General features: G+C 35.1%; 1 protein-coding gene across 2 annotated transcripts in view; it reads left to right on the forward strand.

The window, feature by feature from the left end:
* Nucleotides 1-14,821, forward strand: part of SMAP1 (small ArfGAP 1) — a 249,405-nt gene that overhangs the window by 145,267 nt on the left and 89,317 nt on the right. The gene's annotated exons all lie outside the window — the stretch shown is intronic.

The raw sequence follows: 14,821 nt of genomic DNA on the forward strand, positions 1-14,821 counted from the left end.
GCTACTTATCTGTATTTTATAAGTTGCCATCTCTGAAAAATTTATTACTTGGCCAGACTCTTGTGAGGAGCTTTAAGGCTGTTTTTCAGATATAATAAACAAGTAGTCTATTTCTGGACCTGTACTTTGTTGGTATACATTAAAGAATGCAATGTCACTGTCTCGCCACAGTGAGGCAGTAGAATAGTGCCTCAGTGGCATATTGAAAGAATATATTTAATACTTAATTAAAGGGGATTTAGTGTAGTGGTATAGGGAATTGTGGGGGGAAAATTATAAAAAGATCAAGGTGATCATTGCAAAAACCATCACTGTTTTTTAAAAACTGTATTTAAAAGACCAGAGAATTATTGGGTGTTATAGCAGATGGCATTATAACAAATAAAAGCTGGCAGTGAATTCTGGTAGCTAGACAGAGAAGGCAGAGGCATAAACTTTATGGCCTCGAAAGTTGACTGGAGGCTTTGTAGATAATTTGATAAGTAATTAATTTGAGAAATTTAGGCTAAGATTTTGTTAAGAACTTTTGTCCTTTTATGTTTATATAATCTTATTCTTTGTATTTTGAATCAGATTTGTAATTCCTTGGTAGAGGGAATTTCCCATACAGAAAGCTCTGTAAATACTCTCTGACCCTTCTCAGCAACTTTTAGAGTCTTAGAGAGTTTCCTTGGGACACTTAAGAGGTTAACAACAACCACCACCACAACAGTACTTGCAGTATTTTGGCTTTACAGATATTATCTTATATCCTCACAAACCTGGGAGGCAGGTTTTTTACAGATGACAAAATAGAAGTGGACATAGGATAAGTGTATTGCCCAAGATCCCGTGCTGTTAAATGTCTGAAACTGAACTTGAACTTAGGTCTTTCTAACTCCAAGTCAAGCAAACTATCCATGATGTCATCTAACTTGCCTTAGTATATATGTCAGAGGTAGGACTTGAACTTTGAGCTCTTCTTATGATGGCTAACTTTCTAACCTCTTGGTAGCATTATCTCATAATAATTTCTTAGGATTGAAGATAGGGACTAGACTTGTGATTTCACTGGTATAGAGAACTCTGAAGTGAGAAAACAACTTCTACCACTGCAGATCAGCACATTTTCTAGAATTCTTTCTGGGGGTGGGGGGAAGTCAATAGAGCCAAGATGGCAGAGTAAGGCAGAATTCTTTAGATAATTGTTTAGTGCACTGAGAATAAGTGCCTTCCCGTAGCCCTGTAGCCATGTACCAGAAGGGACACAGATCTTTTTTGGTTTCAAAGCCAGCTCTTTATCCATTGTGCCTTCTGCCTTTTTTTTTTTTTTTTTTGGTAAATTTATCATAAACAAAATGATTTTTGAGTGAACAAAAGTTCAGATTCTGGTTCTTTCATTGTGGGTTATAACCAGCTTTGTGACTTTTGGAATATGTTTCTCTATTTCTAATTTTTAATGTCCAAAACTGAAATATGAAATGTATGTGCTTGGGCATGCTTGTATGTATATTTGCTTTATTCTGTATAATTGACTTGAACTTTCTCTTTGTTTTCTTTGGTGAAAATAGTAATTAAAGCTGTGGAGTAGGTAGATGATCAACTCATTTTATATCCTAAACCTGCTCAAAGTGAATTAAAAAGAGTTTGGAGGGGATTACTTTGGTTGGAATATCTGAAAGCCAAGATTGTTCTCATTGTCTAAGAATTACCTGAATCTAGTAATCTTTTAATGGTTACTGTATTATAGTGTTTAAAAATATCACACTCACCTTCTTTCTTTGTTTGATTTCTGATGAATTTTTCTTCTCAATTAATTACAATTTAAAGCTAATTGCCTTTGTAGGGTAAAATTTTTAGGAGTTTAGATTTAAGTCCTCCAATGGTGAACCAATTAAAGTTGAGAAATATATAGCAAATATTTTTGTTCCAATTTTGTAGGCATATTGAATTTTCTTTTTCCTCTGCGTAGAAAAACAACAGTCACTAAAAGTGAAAACAAAAATTAAAACTACAGAAATCTTTTTAAATCTAATTTGCTGTGAAATAGACCCATTCTTATGAAAGAATTCAGCCATCATTAGTATGTTCTTCAGAATGTCCCAATAACTCTTGTGGAACAGTTATCTAGAAGTGAGTCATACTTTTGGTCTTTAATTGAACTTGACTGTTTCAGAAGCAAGAAAAAAAATTGCTCCAAAAGGAGATTTGTAGAAGTTAGCTTATCGTAAATTTTAGCCCAAAGTCCAAATGAGTGAAACAATAAATGTCATGTAATAGACCACCTTTTGTTAGCCCAGTTGGTATATTTCTAGGACCATTTTTTAACTGATTTTACTATATGGCAGTACTGTTTCCTCTGAACAGCTAAAGGTGAATATCCCAGAGGTAGTGCCAGAGAGCCTAATGGTGAGTGAGTGTGACCATCTTGTAACACATACCTAATAAAGAATTCCAAAGAAGTAAAAGAATAAAGGACCTCATCAAGGAATTATATGACAGAAGATGGATCAGTCTCATGTGGCAAAAGCCAGGGATGACAGATGGATATGTAAAGTTCTCCACCGGTGTCCTCCCTTGTGAAAAAGGGTGTTTAGGTGTCCCCTTTGCAGTAAAAAAATTTTCAAATATCATGGACAGAATTCCCATGATAGTCAAGCTTGAATCAGATTTGATCTGCATGGTCAGAGAGATCCTTCAAATCAAAGACAAATTCATTTGAATAGAATTACTTGAGCATATTAGAATTTCAAATGCCTTTTTATGTTTAACATCCTTTAAAAATATTTCAGGATTTTTTTCTTGATCACATATGTTACTTTCTCTCTGCTATTTGTCAAGTTACCTACATATGATGTTGTACATGCCCTAAAGTTTGTTGAATAAAGATGTAAGGATCAATAATTTGAAAAATGATATCCTTTATTATAATACTTATGTTGTTTTAAAACTTAAAAGGGAGGGGGCAGCTGGGTAGCTCAGTGGATTGAGAGCCAGGCCTAGAGACAGGAGGTCCTAGGTTCAAATTCGGCCTCAGACACTTCCCAGCTGTGTGATCCTGGGCAAGTCACTTGACCCCCATTGCCTACCCTTACCAATCTTCCACCTATAAGTCAATACACAGAAGTTAAGGGTTTAAAATTTAAAAAAAAAAATACTTAAAAGGGAGCAATTTTTTAAATTTTCTGAATATTGTTAAATCTTAAAGAAGGGTGTTCTGGGTATTTAATAAATTTTATTGAAGATTTGGGAAAAAAAGAAGTCCTTAAAATATTCTTATTAGTTTATGCTCATGGGGTTCTTCTTATTTATTGGACTAAAATCATATTTTGTATTTGTCTTTTATATTTGGCAAGAGACATTTTATTAAAGTAAAATATGGAATTGAGAATTTTTATTTAGTTTAATAAGTGCTTACTAAGTACCTGTCCTGTGAACCTCTCTGAGCCTTAGTTTCCTTATTTGAAAATGCAGTATTAGTTGTAGTAACAGCTTGTCCAGGCTAGACAGGGATTTTTAGCCATTATACTATCAACAGGAGAATGTCAGTGATGAATTGATGGGTGTTTTGGGGAGTTAGCAACTTGAGATCATTAAAACACTACACAGTTTCTGAAGTATAAAGTCATCTTTCTATTATTCAGGTTTGTTTTTTTTTTGACCCAGTTGCATGTTTCTCTTCTAGACCTTGATGCAAAATGCATGTATGCATAGACTTTTAAATTGGTTGAGAAAATAAAGACAACCTGTCATAAGCTGTCTCTTCTCCATTAATCTATAATTTGAAACTTGTTATCTTTCCCTCCCCACCTTCTTTTCCTTTTTCTCTAACTTTTAACAACAAGGTGGCCTTTATCTTTGCCAAGGCCAAACCTTTGCTGTATATCTATTTTATCTCAAGAGGCTTCCATTTCAGTTTTCCTTCCTTACTCTGTCCCTAATTTCTAATTTGTTTCTAAATATTGTTTCCTTTCTTTTAGTCTCCAAACATACCCAGATCTTTTTGGAAGAGAGAACAGGTGTCCCAATTCTTTAAAAAAGTGGGGGGAGGGAGAAAACAGAATCTATAAGCCATATTTGAGCTTGAATTTGATTCTTGGAGACATTAAAGAATGGATTCTTAAGTAGATAATTGTTGAACATTTAGATGGAGAAGTGATGACTGCAAAGAACCATTTTATCTCCATCAAGCCAGAGTATCTTCAATTCCTTTTTTGACAGAATAACTATTTAAGTATGTGAGAAGGGGGCAACTAAGTGACTGAGTAGATTGAGAGCCAGGCCTAGAGATGGGAGGTCCTGGGTTCAAATGTGACATCAGACACTTCCTAGTTGTGTGACCCTGGACAAGTCACTTAACTCTCAGTGCCTAGCCCTTACCACTCTTCTGCCTTGGAACCAATACATAGTATTGATTTTGTGATGGAAGGTAAAGGTTTTTATTTAAAAACAACAACAACAACAAAAAAACTCAAGTGCATGAGAAGAGTTGTTATGTCTATGGTTTACCTTGATTTATGCAAAGCCTTTGATACAATATCCTGTTTTATTTTTGTAGAGAAGATGGAGAGATATAGATTGTACAGTAATACAGATGGATGTTGGCCAACTCAAAGTAGATGGTAATGGTTAAATATGGGTGGAGACAAAATGGCAGGAAAGGTACATAGACTCACCTAATCACCAAATTATCCTCTAAAAACTATGATATATAGCGCCTCAAAACAAATTCTGGAGCAGCACAGCCCACAAAGAGATGGGTTGAAATAATTTTTCAACCCATAACAAAAAGGCTAGCATAAAAGATCTATTGCAATACTGTGGAAATAGAGTACAAAGCAGCACACCAAGGCAGGCCCCACCATGGCAGCAGGTCTTGGGGACAGCTGAATCATCAGCTAAAGCTTCTGGAGTTCTCAGCCACAAATGGTAAGGGAGTGTTGGACAACTCCTAAGAAGGAGATTATAGGAGTCCCTTTGCTGTGTACAAGATTCTTGTTGCATTTGCCGATATGTAGAAGCAAATTTTAGTCTAGAGATGCAGTCTTAGGGTGAGAAGGAGCACTACTAGTACATATCAGCACTTATGGCCACAGGGAATTAGGGGACCCTGGTCACAGTTACAAGGGGAAAAAGAGTGCTTGGTGTTACTCATAGACTAGACTGGGAGAGTGTTCAACATGCCTCTGCTTATATTGTCCTTGCAAGAACTGAAAACTTATAGATCCCCAGAGCTAGCTATGAAGGCAGTTTGACAAAGAATCTGAAGCTTTGGAAGATAACTCCCTTCACCATAGATACAGAATCCAACATTAACTTAAAAAATAATTAAAAGAAAAAGACTGGAAAATGAGCAAATAGCAAAAAAAGAAATTCAACATTGGAAGTTGTTTTGGTGACAGGGAAGACCTAAACACAAACTCAGAAGACAACAAAGTTGATACTGCTTCATCCAAAGCCTCCAAGGTGTAAGGGGGAAAAAGGGGTTTTGATTGGGTAAGTATTAAAAGGTTGGTCGCCAGAGGATTGAACAATTATCAATCCCCAATTAAGAATAACTTAAAGTTAAAATGAATTTTATGGAAGTTTATTTACAAAATATAGGAGAGAGTGGAAGTAGAGAGATGAGAAGAGGGTAGAATAAGAGATTTGTATTTAAGTCTGGGCTTTACTCCGACAGGGCTCCAGAAGCCCAGTCAGAGCCTAAAAGTCAATTAAAAAGGATTTTAGCTACAAGGGCTTCTCCCAATGAAGGGAGTCTCCTGGAGGCTAGTACCTCCTGGGAGATTAAAGGAGTCAGCCTTCTTCACTCACCACATTTAGTTCTAAGAGAGAGAGAGAGAGAGATTTAAGAGCAGTCTCACCAAGGTCTCAGAGTCCCAGGTCCAGCACTCCTCCATGTCCAAGCAAGAACCAGAAAAGCCCCTGACTCACTCAACTTTCTCTTTTTAAAGGGGCCTCTTTTGTGTCACTTCCTGTGCCTTTCTCTTAGTTTGCGTGTATAATCGCAACAGATGCTTTTCTTAGGACTGCCCAAGAGGCAGTCAGTAAATTCTGATTTGTCACTTATTCTTCTAACACACGTGGGTTACAGACCTCCCAACTTGTGAGTTAAGTGGAGATATTTTCACCTTTGGTGATTAAATCTAAAGATGTACAAGGTAGATTTAATCTCATTATCACAAAGGAAAACAGGAATTGTTTACAAGCTCAAAAAGATTTAATGGAGAAGCTCAAAAAGGATTTTAAAAATTAAATAAGACAGGTAAAAGAAAATTAGGAAAAGAAATGGGAGTGATACCGAAAAATCATAAAAAAAAAAGTCAATAGCTTGATAAAGGAGATACCAAAAATACTGAAGAAATTAATAACTTAAGAAACAGAGTAAGACAGTTGTTAAAAAGAGGCACAAAAATCCACTGAAGGGAAGAACTTCTTAAAAAGCAGAATTGGCCATTAGGAAAAAGAAATACAAACATGGACTGAAGAGAAGAACCCTTTAAAAAGTAGAATTGGCCAAAATGAAATGGAAAGGTACAAAAGCTCACTCAAAGAAATCATGCTACAAAATTAGAATCAGGCAAGTGGAAGCTAATCACTCCATGAAACATCCAGAAACAATCAAAGTCAAAAGAATGAAAAAATTGAAGAAAATATAAAACATTGGAAAAACAGTTGACCTAGAAAATAAATCCAGGAGAAATAATCTAAGAATTATTAGACAACCTGAAAACCATGTTTGGGGGGTGGGGGGGATTTAGATATCATCTTAAAAGAAATTATCAAGGAAAACTGCCCTGATATTCTACAACCAGAGTGTAAAATAGAAATAGAAAGAATTCATCAATTGCCTCCTGAAAGACATTTCAAAAATATAACTCCCAACAATATTTTATACAAATTCCAGAACTTCCAGGTCTAGGAAAAATATTTCAAGTAGCCAAATAGAAGCAATTCAAATATTGTGGTTCCATAATCAGAATAACATAAGATTTAGCAGATTCTACATTAAAGGATTGAAAAGCCTGGAATATGATATTCTAGAGGGCAAATGAGCTAGGATTTCAAACAAGAACAGTAATTCCCAAAGTGGGTGCCACTGCTCCTTGGTGGGTGCTGCAATGATCCAGGGGGGCTATGATGGCCACAGGTGTATTTGGGGGTGGTGAATAACTGTAAGGGGGCGGTGATAGTATGTGACAGGGGGTGCTGAGTAATATTTTTTCTGGAAAGGGGGCAGTAGACCAAAAAAGTTTGGGAACCACTGACAAAGAATCAATTAACTAGCAAAACAGGGGGGGAAATGGTTATTCACTGAACTGGAGGACTTTAAAACATTCCTGATAAATGACCAGAACTATATGGAAAACTTGACTCCTCAAATATGACTCAAGAGAAGCATAAAAAAATAAACAGGAAAAAATCAAAAGACATTCAATAAAGTTAAATTATTTGCATACCTTCATGGGAAGATGATTCTTGTAACCTCTAAGAACTTTATCCTTATTAGAGTAGTTAAAAACAGTATATATAGACAGAGGGCAAAAGTATGAGTTGAATATGATAGAGAAATATCTAAAAAAATAAAATTAAGGCATGAGAAAGAGGAATGCATTGAAGGGAGAGGGAAGGGAGAAAATACAATGGGATAAATTGTTGCAAATAAAGATGCATGAAAGAGCTTTAACAGTGGAGAGGAAGATAGGAGAGGTTAGAAGGGGAATGATGTAAACCTTAGCTTTCTTAGGAATTGGCTCAGTGAGGGATGAACATATACAATCAGTGAGATAGAAATCGATCTTATTCTACAGGAAATAGGAGAGGAGGAGAATAAGAGAAGGGGTGTGGGGGTAATAGAAAAAATAGGGCAAAATGGAGGATGTGGTAGTCAAAAACTAAATGGGAGAAAACAGGATTGAGAGTAATATATAGTAATAAGAATGGTATAAAATCTTTTGCAAGTTTCTCTCAAAAAGTTGAATGTATAAAAATACAAGTCAGTGCCCCAGTTGATAAATTATCAAAGGATATGAACAAACATTTCTCAAATAAGTCAGGCAAAAAAGTACTCTAAATCACTATTAAATAGAGAATGCAAATTAAAACAACTGCAGTACCATCCTACATCTGTTATATGGCTATTATGACAAAAAAGGAAAATGACAAAACTTGGAGGGGGAATGTGGGAAAGTTGGAACACGAATACATTCTTGGGGGAAATTTGAACTGATTCAGTCATTTAGGAGAGGAATTTGGACCTATGCCCAAAGGGCTATAAAATCCTGTGACTCAGCAATACCTTTATTGGGTTTATATCCAAAAGAGATTTTTTTAAAGGGGTGGGGGAAGGACCTAGATGTACAAAAATATGTAAAAGAATCTCTTTTTAAGGGGGGCAAAGATTTGGAAAGTGAGGGGATACTCATTGATTAGGATATGGCTGAGTAAGTAATGATTGTAGTGGAATACTATTGTGCTGTAAGTTGACAAGCTGGAGGAGCTAGAAACCCTGGAATGCTTTTATGAATTGAAGCAGAGTGAAATTAGCAGAACCAAGAGAACATTGTACACAGTGACAGGAATATTGTACAGTGAACAGTTGTGAATGAGTTAGCTATTCTCAGCAATACAATGATCTAGTGCAAACAAACCCAAAGGACTCGTGATAAAAAAATGTCATCTACTTCCAGAAAAGGAACTGATATAGTCTGCCTCCAGACCAAAGGAAACTTTTTTTACTTTCTTTCTTAAATTTTTTTTGCTCAGATTCCTTCCACAAAAGGAGTAAAAAATGGAGAAATGTTTTTTTGTGATTGCACATGTAACATCTATATAAGACTGCTTATTATCTTGGGGTGGAGGGAAAGGGGGTGGTGAGAAGAGAGAGGGAGAGAATTGGAGTCTTACAATTCTTTTTAAAGTTTTGGAAGCTTTTTACATGTAATTTAGGAAAAAATAAAATTTAAATTTAAAAGAAATGTTTGATTTTCAGTTGTAGCAGGAGATCTTCAGTGGACAACCTAGGGATCTTTGCTTGTCCCTGTGCTATTTAATAATTTTATCAATGACCCAGATAAAGGCTAATGTATGTCCTCATTACATTTTAGAGGACATCAAACTGAGAGGGATAACTAATACGATGAATGATAGGATCGAAAAGAATCTTGACAGACCAGAGAATTAGGCAGATTATATTAAGATGAAATTCAGTAGGGATGAAATCTTGCACTTGGTAAAAAAATTAATATCATAAGCATAATATAGAATAAACATTATTAGATAATAGTTGATTTTGAAAAAAGATCTCATGGTTTTAATTGACTGCAAGCTCAGTATGAGCCTATATTTTGACGTAGTTAGAAAAGCCAATGCAATTGTGGACTACCTTAAGAGAGAAATAGCTTCTGAGAGTAGGGAAGCAATTTTTAAAAAAATTACATTTAATCTGGAATATTGTGTTCAATTTTCAGCCCCATGGTTTAAGAAGCATATTGATAAACTGAAGTATGTCCACAGAAAAAGGCCATGAGTCTAAGTTATATGAGAATCATTTGAAGAAAATGAGGGTATTTAGGCTGAAGAAGAGAAGACTGGGGGGGTGGGGTGGAGCATAATAACTGTCTTTCAGGTATTTTAAAGGCTATCATGTGGAAGAGGAATTAAAGTTTTCTTTAGCCCCAGAAGCCAGAAACTGCAATAATGGTAGAAATTAACCATGGAATAGACTTTTTCAGAAGGTTCACTCTCAATGATGGTCTTCAAGCATAATTAGAGTGCCAATTTTTTGGTGTGGTGAAAATTTATCACACCAGTACAGTCTTCAAGCTATTAGGTTTATTGAGAGATGACCAGTTTCACAATAAATCCAGACTTTGGTCAAGATCAAGATCAAAGACCTCAAGCCTTAGGAGACAGCCTTTTTTTATGCAAAGAAATCTGATGACACAGTGACAGAAAATATAATTAAAATTAAAAAAGAATGGATGCAAAATCTTCACATGGGCAATTCTTAATTAAATATGCAAGTGCTGACTAAGCTGGAAAGTACAAAAATAATCACTATGTATTTATTATTATGGCTGACCTTTCCAAAAACCTCTACAATAAGGGTCAGGGTCTAATTGTTTTCTGCTGACAATTATGATTTAATACTAGGAGTCAGAGTTCGATGACTGATATTGCACCCAAGAGCAGCCCTCCACCTTTCTTCTAACTGTCTTGTCAGACCCTCCAAAGCAGCCCTCCACCTCCCTACTGACTATCTTGTTACATAGAGTGGGATGTGGTGGGCTTTTGGGTTACAGGCTTAAGGTCAGAATGCCAGTCAGCAAGATTTGATACCCCACCCTAAGCTGCATTTTTCTTAGCTAATGCTTATAATTCATATAAAGCAAACTATATTATTTGTGTTATAATCATAAATGCTAATACTATTATAATCATAAAAGGGGATAGGGGGCTTCACACTCACATTGGGTAGGTATGTGAATGTATTTTCCTTTGGAGGATAGGATAGATTAAATGGCCACTAAGGTGGAATAGAATTGAAAAATATTTATTCAAAGTGTCTGCTGTCTATACTTAGTGCTGTGCTAAGCAATGAGTCTGCAAAGAGTAAAGCAAGACAGTCTTTGTTCTCAAGAATCCAACATTCAAATTAGGGGAGATAACATATATGGTAGGGGTCAGATGCCTTATAACATTAAGATTCTGTCATGTTACATTGATTTTTTTATTTCATCCAATTTTAATGTTGCAGAAAGGAAATCTTTTCATTGTCCACATTTTCTTATATGTCCCTGTGTAAATTATCTGTAGAGGTTCTACACAGTGTGTGGGAGGCCTTCCTCTGATTCTTTAATATTTTCTGTATTCTAATGCAGTATTTTAGCTTCTTATCTTTTTTCTTTTATTCTACGCCGCCTCCTTTTCTGGTCATTCATAGAGTAAAGAATATTAGAATTGGAAAGAACCTTATAGATGATCAAATAAGTACAAAGAAATATGCCCTTTTACTCTGCTTTATGATATACAAATCATCTTTGTTAATAAGCCCTGGTTTATATACACTCACCAGGCAATTTTCCATTACCCTCTGAATCACCTAATTTTGAGTCTTATGAGATCATGGGAATAATCACCAAGATTACATTTTTTAAAATAGTCTGAAAAAATTAGCAGGCAGATTAGAATCACTGAAAGTAATTGCAATTTTAACAAATTCACTCCAACTCAGTTTTCCTCCTACACAATCTAGGACTTACCTTATTGTACAATTTTAGTACCGATTCAAGGTAAGAGTTGAAGCATGCTATAGCATAGAGGAGTCAAACTTGGGCATTTGCTAGAAACATTAAAATATATTTGGGAAATGTTTAACAAAATAAATATAAAAGAATAGAATACATTTAATGTTAATGTTACAATTTTCTTGATCAATATGTCATCAGCAGACATGGGTTACATAATACAAATTTTGTTTGAGAAATACCTTTGAAAACCCATTTTTTTTCTTCTGTCATATGATCTCAAGAATATGAGTTCACATTAGAGGGACAAGGTATTTTCATGGAAATAGTAAATATTTGGAGTCAAGTGGCCAGGCCTTGAATCCCAGCCCTGCCACTTACTACTGTGCAACTGGAATAAGTCTCTTAATCACTCTGGGCCTCGATATCCTCATCAGTACAATGAAAGGTTTAGACTAGATGACTCTTAATATCCCTTTTCAGTTCTATGTTATATGGACTTACCAACAAACGATAAAAATGCATTAATATTTGTTGAAAAGAGTTGAAAAAATTCTTTTCGGAAGTTATCTTAATTGTTTTGACTTAAAATAATTTCAGTATATTGTTTGATTGTGTTTTTTTTTGTTCAGATTCAGTTAAAATCAGCAAAAAATTTTCAAAACCTCTAAAATGTTCAAGGTACTATAGTAGGTATTGGCAATTCAAAGACAGAAATAAAACAGTCCCTTCTTTGATGAAATATTAATTATACACAAGTAAACCAGAACCTCATAGGATTATTATGAAGTTTAAATAAGATCATATATATAGTACTTTGCAGTCTGTAATGGACTATGCAAAGACTAGTCATTGTTGCTATGCTAGGTAAGAAATATGGGAAAAGAAAAAGCCAGGCAAATTGCTTTAGGAATATTTGAGCAGGGAGAGAACTCTTTTTATCTCAGGCATCAAGAAACCCATAGAGAAGTTGGTACCTGATTTGAGCCTTGAAGTACGATAAGGATTCTGAAACCCAAAGATGAGGATTTGCATTTCAAATTTGAAGAACAGCACATGTGAATACATAGATAATGGAGGTGATGGTATATTAAGAATAGAACTAGTTCAGTTAAAATGGAATAGGCAGTATGTGGAGGTGGGTGACTTGAAGCAAAATGTAAGATTAGGTTACTGCTGGATTGTGGAGGTCCTGAAATGTAAGCTCAGAAGTTTGTATTTTATCTTATTGGTAATGAAACTTCTGTCTTGGGAAGATCTAGATAAAGAGGGAATAGACTGGAGAAAGACCAATTAGTAAAGGAAAATATTTTAGTAATACACACAAAGTCTAGAACTAGAGTGTTTGGCACTATGAAGAGAAAAGAGTTGACTGTGAGAAATTAGTAAAGGAAGATATGTCAAAATTTGGAAACTGAATAGATAGTGGGGAATGGTGAAGGAGAGAGAAGAATTAATAAGGACTCCAAGATTACAAACTTGAATTCCTGAGAAAGGTTCGATGCCTTTATTAGAATAGAAATAGAGGTATGGATTTAGGATAGAAGATGCATTTAGTTTAGGTTATGTAGAAATGGTGATGTTTGTAGGATGTCTGTGTAGAGTTGTCCAACAAGGAGTTGGCATTGTAGTCCTGGGGTGTAGGAGAGACACTACTAGGACAGAATAAATAAATAAATTTGATAGTCCTATGTGCAGAAGTGATCCTTGAATCCATGGTGGTTGTCGAGATCACCAAGGTAGAGCTTCTGGAGAAGAAGAAGAAAATCTATCCAAAGGCATACAGACTTTGAATTTATTCGTGCATTCATTGAGCAAGTCAGACACTATGATGTAGAAGACAGGTTATGGAGGCAAAAAATGAAACAGCCCCTGCCTTCAAGAAACTTATTTTAATTGGGGAGAAACAGCATATGCATATAAATAAGAAATAATTCAAAATAAATGTAGAATAATTTGGGGGGGCTAGATCAGAGAGAGAAACTTAAAATGCAGTATTTTGCACCTTTGTATTTTTACCTTTTGCAGAATTGCAAAGAAAAAAAGTTTCCTTTTACTTTTAAAAATTTCTCAAATATTGCATAATTTAGAATTAATTTGGAGGACAAAAAGCATTCTTTTTATACCTGCAATAAAAGTTTTAATTGTTCAAAATCTTTTCATTAATTTCTAATAAAACAAGTCATTAAATGCAATCCAATGCTGTAATTCACCTTTATTCACATTTTGAGTAATTTTCCTTTGGTACTGAAATTTATTATACAGATTTTATTTATATGTGTGTTTGTGTCTGTCTGTCTGTCTGTCTCTCTCTCTCTCTTTCTCTCTCTGTTTATATTTGTTAAATTTATTTATACACACCAAGGCAGCAGGGTATAGTGGATAAAGTTCTGGACTTAAAGTAAAATCTGAGTTTAAGTCTTATCTCTGTTGATATATGACCTAGACATAAAAGCAAAATATAAGCAAATTAAAAGAACAGAGAACATATTACCTACTAACATAATATTCCATGTTATAGAAAGAGGAGGAATTCATTAATAAAAGAGAGATAGCATTATGAGATGTAAAATGGATAGTTTTGATTACATTAAATTAACAAGATTTTATATAAGTAAAATGAATATAGCCAGGATTAAAAGGAAAGCAGAAAATTGGGAATAAAATTTTATAGGCAGTTTCTCAGATATAGGTCTCATATTTAAAATATATAGAAAGTTTTTTCAAAATTTTAAGACCAGAAACCATTTCCTAATTGATAAATGGTCAAAAGATAATAATAGGTAGTTTTTGGATGATATTAAAACCATATCTAGTCATATAAAGTACTTTAAATCATTTCTCATTAGAGAAATACAAATTAAAACAATTCTGAGCTATCATCTAACACCTGTCACATTGGCTAAAATAATAAAAGAGCAAAATGACAAATATTCAGGGAGACACTAATACACTGTTGGTGGAACTGTTAAATGATCCACACATTTTTGGAGAGCAATCTGAAATGCCCCAGAGAGATATAAAACTGCATATACACTTCAACTCAGCAATGGCACTGTTGGATGTGTTTCCCAAAGTGATCAGAGAAAAAGAAAAGGAACCTATATGTTCTAAAATATTTATAGCAGCTCTCTTTGTGGTGGCAAAGAACTGGAAATCTGGAAGATGCACATTATTTGGGAGATAACAGAACAAGTTATGGTAGTGATGGCAAATCTATGGCATGGGTGCCAATGATGTCATGCAGAGTACTCTTTTTAGGCACTCGGCCCTCCACCCCCACCCCCAAAGTCTGTTACTAGAAAAACAGAGGGTCTCAGGTGGAGCTGCTCCCTCCCACTCCCTCTCCATTGTGCCTGACCAATTTTTTCACATCACCCATCCCTCTGCCCAGCAGCCCAATGGGAGCATTTTCTCCCCTCTGTGGGGTAAGGGGCAGGAGCAGCACTTGGTCTGGGGTGGGGGAGTGGGGTGGGGCCTGGCATGCCATCTCTAAAAGTTTTGCCATCACTGAACTATGGCATATGATTATGATGGAATGATACTGTGCCCTAAGAAAGGATGAGCAGGTTAAATTAAAAAAAAACAAAACA

Source organism: Gracilinanus agilis, chromosome 4 (genome assembly GCF_016433145.1).
Source record: "Gracilinanus agilis isolate LMUSP501 chromosome 4, AgileGrace, whole genome shotgun sequence".
Taxonomy (NCBI): domain Eukaryota; kingdom Metazoa; phylum Chordata; class Mammalia; order Didelphimorphia; family Didelphidae; genus Gracilinanus; species Gracilinanus agilis.